The sequence below is a fragment of the Gymnoscopelus braueri genome, assembly GCF_963280865.1.
Source record: "Gymnoscopelus braueri genome assembly, chromosome: 15".
In the NCBI taxonomy this organism is placed as follows: Eukaryota; Metazoa; Chordata; class Actinopteri; order Myctophiformes; family Myctophidae; genus Gymnoscopelus; species Gymnoscopelus braueri.
In genome coordinates, this window is record NC_137620.1 from 41,446,279 (window position 1) to 41,464,561 (window position 18,283).

Genomic DNA, 18,283 nt, shown 5'->3' on the forward strand with positions numbered 1-18,283 from the left:
AACCCAGATTACCAAGTCATACAATAACATTGTGATTCAACAATACAATGAGAACCCCTGAACTGAAAGTGACTGGAGTTAGTTTCTGTCCCTCCCTGAAATCACTTCAATATGATTGATAACAATAAATAAATAATGTTTAAGTGATTTTTTTTCTTTTGCTGTTTTACAAAAACAAATATAAAACAGTGTAACCGTGTCAGTCACACCACAAAGTAGGGCATTATTTCATGAACAAAATCCTATAAAGGTTTTCTGCATAACAGCATCAATATACAGTATTTTTTGGCAGTTTGAATGTGAGCTGGAACAAGCCTCATGATACGTGTAAGAGAGGAATGTACTGAATCACACTGATAGTAAACACATTTTACCCAATAAATTATATTTATAAGATGTGCTCCAATACTTTTCATGTCATAGTCCTTTTCAAGAGCAGTGGACCTCTATTGTTATTAGCAAGAGATTAATCAAACACTATACTTTTGGGTTGATATTGTCCTCAAACTAAATATTGTACATAATCATTATAGTCAGGGGATATTAGTATTTTCCAATCTTGGAATAAATTCCTTACCAAAAAAAATCTTCACCAATGTGTTTGTAAAGGTGTCTAGTAACACATCTCACAAAGACTGAAATGCAGTTTCCCTAGGAGAATTTTTGACAGCTGCTGAAAGTTGGGGAACCCACCATAACCTTATGCGGGGAAAACAAACATTTTATTCTGTTTTAAGTAGCATGTGAGGGGTCAAACTAGGGTGTTTTTATGATTCTGAATCCATTGCAAGCATTTGTTTTGCACCAAAACCACTCCTTGGGCTAAAAACGGCCATAGCCATCCTTTTCCAGGTATACTTTTTGTGTAAAAAGCCCATTGAGATTGGGCCGTTTTTAGTCCAAGGAGTGGTTTTGGTGCAAAAAAAAATGCTGTCATGTAAGTATGGGGAAAATAACAAAATATGTGATAAATATGAAAAAGCTGCTCCTGTGGAAAGGTTATTATATATTTATTTACTTATATTGACCCTATAAACAATTTAATATAGGTATGGTTTTGCCCACTCTTTCGATAATCTGGCTCATGGACTAATATGGATATATGACTGACACTAACTGACATCACGTTGGTGACACCAGGACAGCAGCCACCGGTATAAAGGCGACGGAACTCCCTGCTTACATCAGCGACCTCGAGCGACATAAACTCCTTCCAGAGAGATAAGCATCAACACAACTCATCAGTAGTTGGTTTCCACCAACTAAAGCATTACATATCGGTTTTACCAACTACTTGCCTGGGAGGAGTCTCAGCAGCTGAAATCTTGAATTAACAGGGTCTTTATGTATTAAGAGTTAGTATTTGAGTGTATTTGTGTATTTATGTTCCTTGTATTATACTGTATGTATTAGTCACCTTTAGTAATAATGTAAATAGGGCACAGATACGGATTCAGTTGTACTAAATGATGCTAAATGATGCTCTTTTTGAAATTAGATCTTTTGACCACAGCTTAAAAGAACCATATAAATTAATACAAGACGACTCCGACTTTTGTGATGTTAAATAAAAAGAACTGGCTTGGACATTCCTCTCTCCATGCAAATGTTTTTTCCAACAGAGTAGTCAAGAATATACTACAACTGCTATGCTGCTGGCCATGTAGTGGTATGAAGTGACACATTTTATATTTCTGTAATAAAAAGGCTCACAAACAAGACAAGTGTGTTTCTTGTTATTTATTCAAATACACTTGAGTACACTTATGAGAGGTCACAGTCAACCTCAGAGTCTCAGGCTGAAGGAGTAAACTCTCTAGAGCGAGATGTCCCTTTATGGAAGATCTACCCACAGCATAGCTGAACAACACAATGAACGACGTGAATGAAAGGAGGACAGAGTATAAGCCAAGTTCAGCAAGTGTACAGGCCTATATTCAGATAAGTCTTTGGTCGGATGTTTGACTTGCCGAGAGATCGGCAGAAAGGCCTTACTGTTCATATGCGATAGCCCTTCAGTAATGCACTTGAATGTTATGCAAGTTGAAAGTTACAACGCATTGTGACTTGGGGTGACGTTCCTCTTTAAACAAACAAAAGTCATTATGAAAATCTTATTTATTAACCACAAAAAAACTAAAAGAAGCTCGGCGGGCAATCTTTGTCCTACCGTCCAACCAACAGTCTGGGACGGCGCCTGTCAGCAGGGGGTTTTGAACGGGGAGGAGTAGGTGGACCTCACTAGCAGGTGAACAGGTGGACCTCACTAGCAGGTGAACAGGTGGACCTCACTAGCAGGTGAACAGGTGGACCTCACTAGCAGGTGACCCTAGCAGGTGACCAAATTAGGCAACATGCCAATTTAGAACATGGAACATAGAACAAAAAAAAACACATAATATTCAGCGGCGCCTGCGGCTGCCTCTCCGACCTCCGCGGGTATGAAGGCCTGTGGTGCGGCTCCTTGGAGACGAGTCGGACGTGGACGTGGATGTGGACGTGTCCGACGGACTACTGGATGTATCCGTCGTGCTCAGGTTAGCCCTTGACCTGAGAGACCTGAGGGGTGACTCGGTTGTCTTGAGGGTGGGTTCAGGGGCTGAGTTCCGGTCCATTATATCAGCCACTGGAGCCGAGTTGTGGTCCATTACATCAGCCCCTGAGGCTGAGTTTTGGTCCATCACATCAGCTACTGGAGCTGAGTTTTCGTCCTTTATATCAGCCACTGGGGCTGACTTCTGCTGCATCACGCCAGCCACCGGAGCTGAGCTGTTGGACGTGGACGTGTCCGACACACTACTGGATGTATCTGTATATGTGGTCAGGTTAGCCCTTGACCTGAGAGACCTGAGGGGTGACTCGGTTGTCTTAAGGGTGGGGTCAGGGGCTGAGTTAGTGTCCATCATATCGGCCACTGGAGCTGAGCTGTTGTGCATCATATCAGCAGCACCTGTGGCTGAGCTGTTGTGCATCATAGTAGCCCCTGTGGCTGAGCTGTTGTGCATCATATCGGCCACTGTGGCTGAGCTGTTGTGCATCATATCAACCACTGGGGCTAAGAGGTGCTGCATCATACCAGCCACTGGAGCTGAGCTGTTGTGCAAGATATCAGCAACTGGGGCTAAGAGGTGCTGCATCATACCAACCACTGGGGCTGAGCTGTTGTGCATCATATCAGCAACTGGAGCTGAGCTGTTGGGCATCACATCAGCCCCTGGGGCTGAGCTGTGCTCCATCACATCCGCCATTCGTTCCAAGCTCCGGCCGATGGACTGCAACACAGGAAACATGCGGCTCTCCATCCGACGGAGCTGACTGACGATGCTCCGCCGGGTATCCACCAGTTCCACCTGCAGCATGTCGAACCTGGCACGCTGAACGTTGAAGAATCCTCGCCTCCGGGCTCGGACGCGGCGGGCACCCCTGCTGCCGCGCGGCGGCGTGGCTGTGGTGGAACACGATTGTCTCTCGTCGTCTCCTTCCTGTTCACTGTCGTCTTCTGTCTCCCCAGGTTGTTCTGCGGGTGCTAGCGTGACAAGAGAATTTGGTGAATTTAATTGAAGAAGACATTTAAAGTTCATTTGTTTTGAGCTATCGCAGCAATAAGGAGTAAACACAGCTGAAACTAATCACATTAGTTGTTTTTTTGTTTTTGTGTGGCAGCATGTATGTGTACAGGAGTTGTTCATGCTAGTACACAGTAACTAGAGTTGCACCGATACCGTATCGGTATCGGCTACCGATATGACTTATTTCACGTATCGGATATCGGATATGTGTTTAATACAATTTTAAGAAGCAGCTAAGTATGCACATTGTTTTAATTTATTAATTGTAGGTATTTTCTTTTGGTGATAGATCATAGTGTATTTGTTTTTTTTCTACTGTTATTGTACTTTAAAATATTCAGTAATAAATGTCTTTAATTGAAAGGTAATGCATTTTTTTTGTATTTAAAGTTTTGCTCGGATATCGGCATATATATCGGATATCGAAAAATATTCTAATTGATATATCGGATCGGAATTGAAAAAACCTGTATCGGTGCATCTCTAACAGTAACACCTAAATCAGGGGTCGGCAACCTTTTTGACATGAAGTGCCATGTTTTTATTTTCAACATTATGTTAAATTATGACACCATATCAAAATGTAATATTTCCAACAGATTTTGATTGTCCATAAATATAACAACCTTTTTTCTTCTTCTTCTGAACTGTTTTCTTTCAGGACATTGTAATGATCAGTAGACTCACCTATCTCCCCTCCCCAGTCAAGAGTTCAGAGTTCGAATGAATGTAGAATTATGTGCAGGTTGTAATTTGCATACAGATGCGAGGGGACTTCAATGAATTGACTAAATTGTTTTTAATATCTTATTTTAAACCAAAAATCGTCCCTCTCACACTTATGCCAGTGTGATCACCCTCCCCTGTGCCAGTGTTGGCACCCGTGCCTAAGGTTGCCTACCCCTGACATAAATGAAACAAGCCCAGGATTTATTAACTTCAGCTGCATATTTATATTCATACATCCCAATGGTGCTTTACCTGGAAATCCGATCTCTCGCCTTCCAACCCCCTCGACAGCCTCGGGTGGGAGGAGGGCAGGGTCTGCGACGTCCTTGGAATCTGTGGGATTCTGGGAGACGGAGGTGGGACCCCCTCTGGTTGATCTGTCCTGTCTCCTGTTCACGGGCACCTTTCTCTTGCCTATGCGCTTCACATCCTTGAACCTCTTCCTGCTCTGGGTAGCGAGGGTCCTCTGAGGGGCCTTTCCCCGGGCTGCTTGGGCGTCACTGCACATAGTGTGAAGTCTGGCCTGCACCTCCCGTGTCTGGACGTCGGTCTCCTCCGTCGACAAGCGCTCTTGGTCAATCGCATGACTTTCCTGCAATGTTGTGGATAATCGCCATGGTTACATACTGTATGTGGGGCATAAAAGGGAATGTGCTGCCGTCTTGTGTCAGGCTCAACAGCCTGACACAAACCTCAAAAAGCAAATTATTTTTCAAAAGAATATTTTTATATGTTTACGCCTGCTGTACTGTTTCTATTCTTCTGCTGTGTTACACTTCTGAACCAATCAGTTGCACTGCTCATGAACCTGTTCTGTGACTCATTTACAAAACCGCGTATAATATTAACAGAATAGAATACTAGCAGTGGTGGAAAAAGTACTCATATCTTTTACTTGATCAATACGTAGAAATACTCTGTCCGGAATTCTAAATTTACTTGAGGAAAAGTACAAAAGTATTGGTATCAAAATGTATTTAAAGTACCAAAAGTAGAAAGTACTCATTATGCAGAATGTCCCATTTCACAAGTTTTCAAATGTATAAAAATCTTATGAAAATAGCAGATCTATAAGCTCACAATGTGTCGCATCACAGCACATTGCGAGCTTGTACATCGGTTATTTTCAAATGACCGAAATGTATATAGGGATGAAGTGGTTAATGTATGCTTTGTAATAATAATCAAAATCTACAAAGTAACTATCTACAAATTTATGTTTTTTTTTCAAGTTATGGTTTCTTATATAGGGCTATGCACATGTGTCATGTGACACTGGCCAATCACAGTCCTGAATAGATTGTGATTGGCCAATCACGGTGCAGGATAATTGTACAAATTTCCAAACCTCAAATAAAATAGAGACGTACAATTGCATAAAAAGAATAAAGGTAAAACTGAAAATGTAATAAAAGAACATAAAAGTGTCAGCAGGCACATAAACTACAATCGATTATGACAATCCAGCATATTCCATTAACCACATGAACCCTAGCGTCCCTATTATATACTGGGCATGTTATATAATAGGGGACCATTTGGTGAAAATTGCCGAACATTCGTTGTAAGCTTGTAGATCGGCTATTTTCAGCAAAGACATTTGGTGTCGAGGGAAGAAAGGAGGAGACCAAGTATAGACCCCTGGGGAACTCCAACTCAACTAAGTATATAGGATTGAAGTAAAGCCAATAAACTGAATACACAAACATGCAGTGTCATACATACCCGACTTCAGTGACAGATGTGACTGGCTGTCAGTGTTGGTCATGTGACCCAGCATGGTTTTCACCACCTCATCAGCAGACGACACCTGAGTGAGTGACAGAAACAGAAGTGTAATGGAGAAAGACAATAGAATAGAATATACAAAAATGAATAGCCATTGGGTTTCATTAAATGTATTACAAATAGACAATATGCAATGAGCTCGCAATAAAAAAAAGCTTGGGGCGGCTGAACTGGTAACGATTTCTACAAGCTGATTTTGGAGTTTAAGGTCACACAATCTCATTGGCTAACCGCTGGCTAATCGCCATCCCAGGCCATTTTTTAACTTATACCTAATCTTAATCATTTTTACTTTTACTCATTGTAATGCCTAACACAAACAAGTATACCTTGAATTTAGCTCAACTATGCTTGGCTCTGGCTGTTCTCAAAATGCATCATGGGTATGATTCCACTACCTAAATAAAACTAGAGAAAATACTTGTATGTGCTGTGCCTATTTTAGTCTATGAGTGGGCAGTTTTGGGGTGAAAACCTACCTTTGATCGCTTGATGCCAGGTTCACCGTGGATACCTGAATAGTGGAAGGGAACAGAGCTGTCAATTTTAACCAAAGAAACTAGAGAAGCTTTTTTCACTTCTTGTGGGCTGAAACCAGCGCACCCCGAAACAACAGCTTGGGAATTGATTGCGTGAAACAATCACCTGTGCGTCCAGAGGCACCGCTGCAGGGAATTGAAGCAGGCTCTCTCTGGTGGTGAGCCACTGTTTTATGACTCCACAACCGAGACACATTCATTTATGCATGCATGTATGTTTGCTTCAATCTGTGGAAAAGAAGTTTCCTTGTCTTCATCCTTTCCACTAACTGTCTTATCAATCCAAATTAATGCATCCGTCCATCCACCCTTCCCTCCATCCCCCTCCCCTCCTCCCTCTCACCCAGTCCCAGTTCCATGTCTCCAGGTGGAAGGTCAAATGAAGGCAGACATCCAGGAACACTGCAGGGAGACAGACTCACTCCCAGAGTACCTGAGGATGGAGAAATAAACAAGCAAGCACGCACGCACGCACGCACACACACACATACACAAATATCCTGTTTAATAAGTGTAGAATATGAGGGATAAAGAACTTGCCTTGTTACTTTATTCTAATATGACATGGCTGTTTCATATAAGACACCAAAAGCATCTTAATTTGTAATTTCTTGGACAGATAGTAATTATTCATCTGGCTTGGTTCTATTTCTGACATAACATGTTACGTTTATGATGATTAAAACACACGGGTATTACTATAGTGTAAGTGGCACCATGCTGTGGCCACTTACAGAATAGGTATGATAACATGTCTTTTCTGCTTTTTTTTTTCTTTACGATAACATACATATTGTTATATTTCTTTAAGCACTATTGTACGTAATATAAGGTCATTTCGATATTGCCCAGGCCTAGATAGATGCCTGCATGCATGTTTTATGGATGCACAAAAATACACGCAAAACCTTATAAACCATATCCCATCATCTACCATAACAGGATGTAGGAACCACTGACTCACCAATCCCCTTCAAGGCCTCCGTCACCTTGGAGACGATCTGGTCCAATGGACAGCCTTCCTCTGCCAATGCACCTGCCAGCTAACACACAAACAATATATACAGTGACGTTTATTTAAAAACATTTATTTTCTTTATTTGCCTTGTAAACCAAAGCTTACCTTGTGTATGAACACGGTCCCACACAAGCCACGCCTCCCTGCCTTGCTGGGACGGTCAAACGCACAGTCCTCGGCGACTATCACCATGTCAACGGAGACGCCGTGGTTACGGGCCTGTTCAGCAGCCAATCCAAAGTTGAGACGGTCACCGGTGTAGTTTTTAACGATGAGAAGGACCCCCGAGGCGCCTAGGAGAAGAGGGTTGATTTAATCCAGTGATTCTCTAACTTTTTAATTTCAAGGACATACAGAGTATCAAACATAGGTCTCACACACACACACACACACACACACACACACACACGACTATACCTGCATTGTGCAGACACAGTACAGCAGCTAGGATACTGGCAGGAGGAGGAGAGGCAAAGACCCCCCCTGCTACTGCTGCTGACAGCATACCTCTACCTATATAACCTATAGATAGATAGATGGATGGATAGATAGATAGATAGATAGATAGATAGATAAAGACGGACGGACAGACAGACAGTAGAATTGGATAAAACAAAAAGCAGATTATGTAACAAAAACATAACCAGTTCCTCTGTCTGTTGGTTTCGTGAACCATTCAATTTGTTAATAAGCTCGTGAGGCAGGTCATACGAGGTCTAAAGTTTCAAATGTTCCGCTAAAATGTATTTGAGACACTGACTGTGTCAGAGACAGCACTGTGTTATGTTTTTCATAATAATGACATAATACCCGTTTAACCCATTAAGACCGGGAACGCATCTGTTTAATTTTAAGATTTCTTTGCCTATTCAAAAATAGCTATTATATTTATATTAGACTATATAATAATCGCTATTTTTGAAAAATCTTGAAAATGTGTGCACATTTTTGAATATATATATTATTTTTTAAGCAAACATTGTAACTCAAATCTTTGCTTCTGGGGGGTTCTACAAATGTCTTCTAAATCCTTTTTTTAAATGATCTTGCTATAATATCAGTGGTCCAGATGTGAGTTACAAATGTTTGCTTTAAAATATATATATATATATTCAAAGATTTGCACACTATGAGCTTGTATATCTGCTATTTTTGAATAGCCAAAGTATCAAAATAATGATTAAAGTGGTTGAAATCGTAAAATGACACAGATGCGTTCCCGTCTTAATGCCTATAATACCCGTTTAATAGCAGTGTAGTGCAGTGTGTATACCTGCATGTGCTGGCTCATGTCCAGAGCCTCCCCCAGACAGCAGGGCCACTTTGCCTCTCAGGGCGTCGTCCAGGTCCGAGCGCACCACCACCCTGTGTCCCTTCAGCAAGGACAGCCCTCCACTGGACCTCACCACGCCATCCAGAGCCTCATCCACACAGCTGTCCACACAGTTCAGAAGCTTCTTCTGTGGCTGAGGAGGAGGAAGAGGAGATATGAGAAGAAGAGTTAAAGATGGAGTGCCATGATATTTTTCAACCCTAAAACCTGATCATAAGGTATTATTATTATGTAAGGATTTTTTTCAACAAAAAAAAAGTGTACAGTAAGTGTTAAAATGTTGTTTTTATGTAGACACACCCACCAGTGCATTAAGTATACCTGGTTCTCACCTTAGCACCTCCTCCACCACCTTAGCACCACCCACCTGTCCTAGTCCCTCCTCCTCCTCATGCCCACACCTGTTGTGTTATGATAATGAGGGGGAGGGTGTGGGCTTTGTGATGTCACTAAAGCGCTGTTTCTCTATTGGCACATTTGACCCTCAAGGTTTCAGCCTCCAGGAAAAAACTCCAAATAGTCAGAGAAGACATAAAACACCATAAAAACACCACGGGGGGGCTTAATGAAGTTCTATCAACCTCATAGACACATGAAAAACAGAAAAAGTGCAAAAACATGGCACCACCTCTTTAAACTAAGCCACAAGCTGTAAACCATCATGTCCTACCCAGTGTTCAATCCTGGCATGGGACACCAAACTTCGACCCATCTTTCAAGAGAGGAACCCTGCTTGTCCAAGTTAGATACTATGCTTATGAGCTTCAAAAGGAGTAGTTCACCCCAAAAAAAATATTATTTTCTATCAATTACACACGCCATGAAGCCTTGAATTATTGGAGATGTTTTAGTTTTTGTGGCATTCCTAAGCCAATAATTCAATGACAGGGTGGCTGCTCAGTACTCTTTTTCTCCTACTCTTTGAGTCTCCTACTGGATAGACTTCGGTGGTCATCGCCGGTCATCAAATTATTGGCTTAGGAATTCGACAAAAACAAAAAAAGTAATTTTTTGGATGAATCACTGCAGATGTGCTAGTTAAATACATAGCCTATTCTATCATACAGGTTGGTTAGAATTTTTTTTTTTTTTTATTATTCATGGAAAATAAGCTCCGGGTTGCAGCTGTTTTTAGCCCTAGAACTGTGATATTACATACATTTCATGTATTGTATTGTATTCCATATACACAGACATAGATGCCCTCCTGTGTCTGTGACTCATTGCAAAGTGTGTACTCAGCCAATAATTACTTGCTGCGACTTGGTGTCAGCAACAGAAAACGTGTTTACTAAAAATATCTCCACTTTTGGGGCACACTGACAGTTGCGTTGAGGTTTGTGTGGAGTCGCCAGGGCAATTAATGACACCTGTCGTGTGCCTCGTAATCAGTGGTGGAAAAAGTACTCAAATGTTTTACTTTAAGTAAAAGCATCAATACTGCAATGTAGAAATACTCTGTTACAAGTAAAAGTCCATAATTAAAAATGTACTTGTGTAAAAGTACAAAAGTATTGGTATGAAAATGTACTTAAAGTACCAAAAGTAAACGTACTAAAATTTTGAAAATAGCAGATCTACAAGCTCACAACGCGTCGCGATGCGACGCGTTGTGAGCTTGTAGATCGGCTATTTTCAAATAGCTTAGGTGTAAAATAGGGCTAAAGTGGTTAATGGATGTTTTATAATATAATCATGTATATCTGCAAAGTAACTAGTAACTAACGTTTTCAAATAATTGTAGTGGAGTAAAAGTACAATATTTGCCTCTGAGATGTAGTGGAGTACAAGTAAAAGTACTGCAAATTGGAAATACTCCAGTAAAGTGAAAGTACCTCAAAATTGTACTTAAGTACAGTACTTGAGTAAATGTACTTAGTTACTTTACACCACTGCTCGTAATACGTGCTCAGCTCACTGGAGAAATGTCATGATGTGGTGACGAGGTCCATGTGAAACTCGTGGGAAAGTGAAGATATAAATAAACACACGTTTTCTGCCAGAACCTTCAAATGGATATGACAGTAGATGACAATAGCTGACATCAAGTCGCAGCAATTAATTATCAGGTATAACAGTCAGCAGCGCTACAATGATGAGTCACCGACACAGGAGGGCATATCTGGCTGTGGAATACATGTATACAGTGATTACAGTCATGGATGAACTTCAACCTGGTGTTTGCACTTTCTCCCTTTTTGGTCCGTACATCTATAAACATTCACATTTCAAATATAAAGTGCTTTACCCCATGGCCACGGATGTTACAATTATGCACGGGCCCTCAGAAGTACCCGTATCTTCCGTAATGTTCAATAAAAAACATTTTAATCCGATCGGTGGCCATTTTGCATTTTCTCCCTATTTTCGTCATATGCATTCAACTACCCGACCCTATCGGTCGGAAAGGTGTATTGCACTCTGATACATTATAACTGAGAAATTATTATTTATTTGATTATTTATTCAAAATAATATGCAGATTTCGTCGAGGGACACCTCAACAAAATCTGCATAGTATTTTGAACACGAGTAAAAACTTGGATCATACTGTGCCTATTATTGCCTAATCTTATCATTCATTTTTAACGGACTATGATCTGCTGCTATCAAGTGCACAGTGCTGCACACCAAGCGGAAAATGAATCTATCAACAAATCAGAGCTACATTAACTGTCTATTCAAAGGCACATTTGCCAGCAATAATGCTATCATTGTATTTGTGGCACCGGGACGTTTCATATGTTGTTTTTAATCCCAGTTTTACCTCCATTCTTCGCTCAGAGACGTCAGATCGACTCGCTTCCTTTGCACGTTGGCTCCGTTCCGTTGGGCCACGCCCACCTGCACTAGTCTAGTCATCATCCCATGGTCTGGAGGGACGGCAGCGGAGTTGCGTTGCTAGGGAACAGCTTGGGGCCCAGGTTATGTCAGGTGATAGCCCTTCTGAAACATGACTGTCATACCATGACAGTCATGGTGCCGAGTCCCCCTGGTCTAAAGTTGTGTTCGATTTTTTCACATTGCCATCTCTCACATAAACATAAACGTTCAGATTTCAAATATAAAGTGCTTACCACCGAGCCACGGATGTTACAAGGCGATGCGGACCGCGATGAGTACCCGTATCTCCCGTATTGTTCAATAAAAAGCATTTTAATCCCATCGCCGGCCATTTTCTTTTTTTGTTTTTTTTTGTTTTGTAATGTATCAGAGTGCAATACACCTCCCAACCATTAGTGTCGCATGGTTGAAAGTATCGGAGACAATTTGGAGAAAATGGCCGGCGATGGGATTAAAATGCTTTTTATTGAACAATACGGGAGATACGGGTACTCATCGCGGTCCGCATCGCCTTGTAACATCCGTGGCTCGGTGGTAAGCACTTTATATTTGAAATCTGAACGTTTATGTTTATGTGAGAGATGGCAATGTGAAAAAATCGAACACAACTTTAGACCAGGGGGACTCGGCACCATGACGCTTGTATACAAGCGTCATGTGAACCATGGCTAGTCAGGTGAAGTCAAGGCACCCGTTTAGCTTCTTTTCGTTTGTATTTTACTACTTGCATGTTATTCTGTTGCCTTGTTTTGATCTGTATAGCACTTTGGTTAACCTTGGTCATTTAAAAAAATAAAGAAGATATTTTTAGTTTAGTTTATAGTAGAGAATGGACACGAAACACAACAGGGAGAGAGAGAAAGACATTTGAGTTGAGTTTGTTGATTACTTTTGATGCAGCAATGGTCAATATTCTTTTCTTTCTTTCTTTTTCTTTTCTTTTTTTGAGGTATTAAAAAGGTCTTAAAAGTCCTTAAATTGTCACTTCATTGTCATCAGGGGAGTGGGGACCCTGATGACAAAAAATCACGTGGCGGGTCCCGACCCACAGGTTGAGAACAACTGTTCTAGACTGCCAGGTGCTGCTATATCCAACGAGCTAAAAGTGTGTTGGTGTTGGCATGATAATGAGCCAGGTGTGTCTCGGCGGAGTACAGGCTGGCAAATGTGGGTAGAGGGGTCTTCAACGTTTTCAGGCCAAGGACCCCCTAGCTGAGAGAGATGAAGCAGGGACCCCCTACTCTATATTGTATAAAATTGTGTTTCAGATTAAAGTTTTTTTTTACTTAGTCTGCTTTTTTTCCCCTCTACACCTATAGCCTCTTTGCCAAAAATAGCAGATCTACAAGCTCACAGCTTGTAGATCTGCTATTTTTGGCCAAAGATCTCCTCACAAAAGAGGATGCTAGGGTTCAAGTGGTTAAGGTAAAAAAAAGAAATCATATCACACAAAGATTTGGCGGACCCCCTGTAGTAACTCTGAGGACCCCCTAGGGGTCCCGGACCCCCTGTTGAAGACCCCTGCGGTAGAGTGTTCCCTCTTCTTTGGAGGAGGGAGGGGCTGCGCACGTTGTGTGTCCTGTCTCAGCCTGGGCTACCACGTTGAGGTGCAATAAGAATATGAAAAATATTATTTTACATAATCTAAGCGAGAGTTAATTTTCCCCCCTTTATAGAATTATTCCAATGAATAATTCAGTCAGTAATGTGTAAACAAAGCACTGTGGCCCTTGTACCGAACGGCTCAGTGCAAACTACGGTATCGTTGAAATGAACAGACGTTTAATTGTGTCTCTTCTCCAGGCAATCGGCTCCTTGACACGGTACCCTCTACCACTGCAGAACGCCAGAGAGGCCAAGATCCTCCAGAACTTTGGGGACGGGATCTGTAAAATACTGGATGAGAAACTACAGAAGTACTACAGAGAGAACGGTACGAGAGGAATGGAATGAAGAGAGGATGAATGGACGGGATAAAACTTGTGCAGTAGTACCTGGGCAATGTATTGATTATTATATTGATTTTGTTATACGGTTTATGAGTTTTGTAGGATTTAGATTTTTGAATATAGTGTTGTCTGTTCCTGGTTTTGTTTATTTCCAGAGATTCCCCTGTCGTCATATTTTCAACCCCCTCCGTTGTCATAATGGGAGCGCGTGTCATAGGGAAATTCGTCTATTATAACCGATGCAAAGTTATTTTTTTCTCTACTACTACTCATTGTGGAGTCTCATGATAGTCAAACATGCAGTGAAAGTTCCTGAGAGGCTACCGCTAATGACGAACGAGCTAACGCTAGTTGCTTGTTTCTCAACATGGCAACACCAAGTTGCAAGGTTCTGGGAGAGAAACAAGCAACAAGCAGGTAAGGAAACAGTGTCCTACTGTAGATGATGTAAGATGTTGTCAAGTTTGGCAGCCATGTGGCTTGACCATGCACACCTCAACATTACCCTTGTTACTTTTGTGTTTTGGTTTTTCAGGAACGTCGGGCCAGCTCTGAGCAGGACGGTCTACCAACTGTACAGTACCCAAGGACCACTGTCATAAACACACACACACACACACACACACACACACACACACACACACACACACACACACACACACACACACACACACACACACACACACACACACACACACACACACACACACACACAAAGATAAAGACACACATAGAAAATCAGCCACACACATACTACTTGTATATTGACTTACACACAAACACCCACACATAAAGGAAAAGGCTGCCGTCATTTATTTAGTTTGCACATTTTTTTCTTATTGTCAACACACTTTTGCCTACGAAAAGGACAAAGATCTGCTTGCCGATGCTGTTGCTGTCACCATGGGGTCTCAGCAAGGCTGGGGTAGCCCATAGGTGACCAAGTATGGTGTGACTGTGGCCACTGGCCACACACATTATGTGATGATGGAGCGATATAAGAACATTGGCGCCAAGCTGGTGCAGGACGTGGCCAACAACACCAACGAGGAGGCTGGTGATGGCACGGCCACGGACATGGCACGGTCCCTGGCACGTGCCATCATCGCCAAGGAGGGCTTTGACACCATCCTGGTGGAGATCCGTCATGGCGTCATGATGATGGCTGTGGATGCTGTGATCAACCTGCTGAAGAAGCTGTCCAAGCCTGTCACAACCCCAGAGGAGATTGCACAAGTTGCCACAATCTCAGCCAATGGTGATGTAGAGATCGGACATCATCTCTAATGCCATGAAACAAAAGTACCAAATTTAGTTTTTCTAAAAAGTATGGCCAGTGGCAGTCATAGAACTCTGCTGCCCAGAGCATGTACATTTGAATATTTACTCTCAAGTCTTAAACCACTTAAACCTTATACCAGTGGTTCTCAAACTTTTTCATGTCAAGGACCCCCACATTGACACTTATTAGCCCACGGACCCCCATTTGAAAAGATATGCCAGGGACCCCCATAAGAGAAGAGTTTTACGGCTCTAGCAGTGATTCTCAGCCATTTTAATGTCAAGGACCCCCAATTTGACATGCATTAGGCTACAGACCCCCATTTAATGGCATTTCTATCTCTGGGACCCCAATTTATATTGTAAAATCAATGTTAATTCAACTCAGAGTGTACAAATCGGGTCCATTTGGTTCCATTTCTACACTCTCAGAGTTACAGACCCATAACCATAAGAGTCCATTTGGTTCCTAACTATCCATCATTTAGCTGGGGGCCCCCTGGAACTCCCTCAAGGACCCCACTTTGAGAACCAATGCCTTATACGGTACATAGTTGTATGTCAATAGTTAAAATAGCAGATCTACAAGCCCACAAAGCGCTACCTTGCAATGCATTGTGAGCTTGTAGATCTGCTGTTTTTGCCAAATGTTCACCTATTTTCAACAAACGTTTGCCTATTTTTGACACAATTTTTTTTTGCCTAATGTTAATCAATTGTTTTTGCCAAATGTTCGTCTATTTGTGCCTATTATGACATGGCCAGGAAAGGGACGATAGGGTTGATATGGTTAATGAACGTTGAACATTACAGTGACCGTTTATAGCAGTGATGATTTATGCTGAACTAAGGACCAGTTCCTGTGATAACGGAATGGACTGCAGTTCTATGACGTTTTGTACATGAGCTACACCTGGTGTTGGGCTACAAGGACCATACTTGAAAAGCATGTTTTGATCTGGGTCTTTTTTTGCAGACCAGTCTTAATTTCTTTAAACTCCATCACCTAACAAATTATCCCCTCAAACACTAGTAGATTTACATTTGAACCAAGAGTTAACAGTGGCGTTTGTACGGTCCATGTAAATCTCAAAATGCTGCTTTATTTTGTATATTGTTTTCTACTTATGAAGAATGAAGAAGAAGAATGAAGAATTGCCACAATTGGCGTTGGAAAAAATAAAGTGTTTAATTTGGAATAGCATACACTGTATGCATTTGGGCGTATGGTTTATGCTTCCATGTCAATCTGAAAATAGTAGCTATAAGTTAAGGCCAGTCCACACCAATACAACTCCTTGCAACTCCTTGTAGTCAGGGAATATTATCAGAATAATGTCAAATCTTGGAATAAATTCCTTACCAAGAAATTTCTTCACCAATGTGTTTGTAAAGGATCCCTCTTTAGTTGTAGCTACAGGGACAAATTAAAGAGACATACCCACCTATCAAAAGGTAATTCCTGATATGAGCCAAAGAAATGTTTCAAATTCAAAAGGTTAATATCTTTCACATTGCCCTATCATGATTCATGACCTACTGTACTACTGCAATTCTTTGATTTGGTAAAACATAGTATCTGAGAACACAGCAATTAATTCAATGTTTGTTCCCTGGAACAACACAAGAACCTTCCCCCCCCCATCTATATACCCCTAACTCGTCTCTTATTTTCTTGTGTAAAGGCCAGACCGCACCAATGCAACTCCTTGCAACTACCATTGGGGATAATGGTTGCAAGTAGTTGCTTGCAATAGTCAGGGGATATTAAAAATATCTTGGAATAAATTCCTTACCAAGAAATGTCTTCACCAATGTGTTTGTAAAAGTGTCTAGTAACACATCTCACAAAGACTGAAATGCAGTTTCCCTAGGGGAATTTTTGACAGCTGCTGAAAGTTGGGGAACCCACCATAACCTTATGCAGGGGAAACATAAAAAAATTATTCTGTTTTAAGTAGCATGTGAGGAGTCAAACTAGGGTGTTTTTATGATTCTGAATCCATTGCAAGCATTTGTTTTGCACCAAAACCACTCCTTGGGCTAAAAACGGCCATAGCCAACCTTTTCCAGGTAATTTTTTGTGTAAAAAGCCCATTGAGATTGGGGCGTTTTTAATCCCTAACGTTTTAAATCCCATGCAACTTTGCATTCACACTATTGTTTATTTGATTTTTATGTATTTATTTATTATTTATTTTTCGCATTCTACTAGTTTAACAAATACATGCACTTCTCACTGGAAAAGATTGACACAGTGAGGCTTGGAAAGGGAAAGCTAGTGATTATTATGAGGTCTTATTCAGAGGTCTGAGTGTTTTTAATGAATGGTTCCTTGTTTTCCTTCCAGAATACAGTAGCATTATGCTTGCATATTGTCTGTTGCTTTGCTGTCAAAGCACATGGGTGTTGACCGTTCTGCTGTAGAACAGAGAGTTACTGTAGTCCATTTCCTCCTTTAATGCTGACCTTTTATTCTGTTGTAATTATACACTAGGAGGTAAGAGACTGTACAATGAATTATTATAAGCCTACAATTTGGTCTGTATACCTATAAATGCTTTTCAATTCCATGTAAACCAACAGCAAGTGCCTAAAAGTGGGTATAATTTGAAACTTGTGTGTTCTGAGCTTTTTCATCTGGACCATGTACATAACACAGCTATGAATTACTGTAGTGGGGGGGGGGGGTTGTTTCCAAAGACCAAATAGTTCAATCAAACAATCTCATATGGTGACATATATGCATGTAAATTAGACTAATGATTATATATCAGAAACTGATTCCCTGGGATATACATATTTCAAAAATTATGGCAGATGCATCATGCCTATTAAAAAAACTATTGTGCAATGTAGAACATTTACTGTCTAAAGTATCAACTATAGGCTACACTTGATAGGATGAAAGGCAACTCAGAAGATGCATTTGTGTCCCCTGACAGTTAAAGCTGTTAAACCAAAGGTCCAGTCGACTGTACCACTGTCCTGTCCACTGAGGTCACAATACTGAATGGAATTCATTCATCATTCAATTTGACAATGCTGCTGGTAAAATATGTAGGACCTTAATCTTGTTTCCTGAAATAACACACAATGAATAATTCCATGAACACTTCAGGTGCAACTGAAGTGAGGGGACAAAAAAATTATAATGCAGATGTAAAGCAATGACACAACAGCTACTGTATAAGGCATCACTCAATTGGCCAGCAGATGTCAACCTTGTGTAA

General features: G+C 41.2%; 1 pseudogene across 1 annotated transcript in view; it reads left to right on the forward strand.

Annotated features, from left to right (window-relative positions):
• LOC308101575 (crossover junction endonuclease MUS81-like) overlaps positions 1–18,283 on the forward strand; it is a 121,575-nt pseudogene that overhangs the window by 45,937 nt on the left and 57,355 nt on the right. The gene's annotated exons all lie outside the window — the stretch shown is intronic.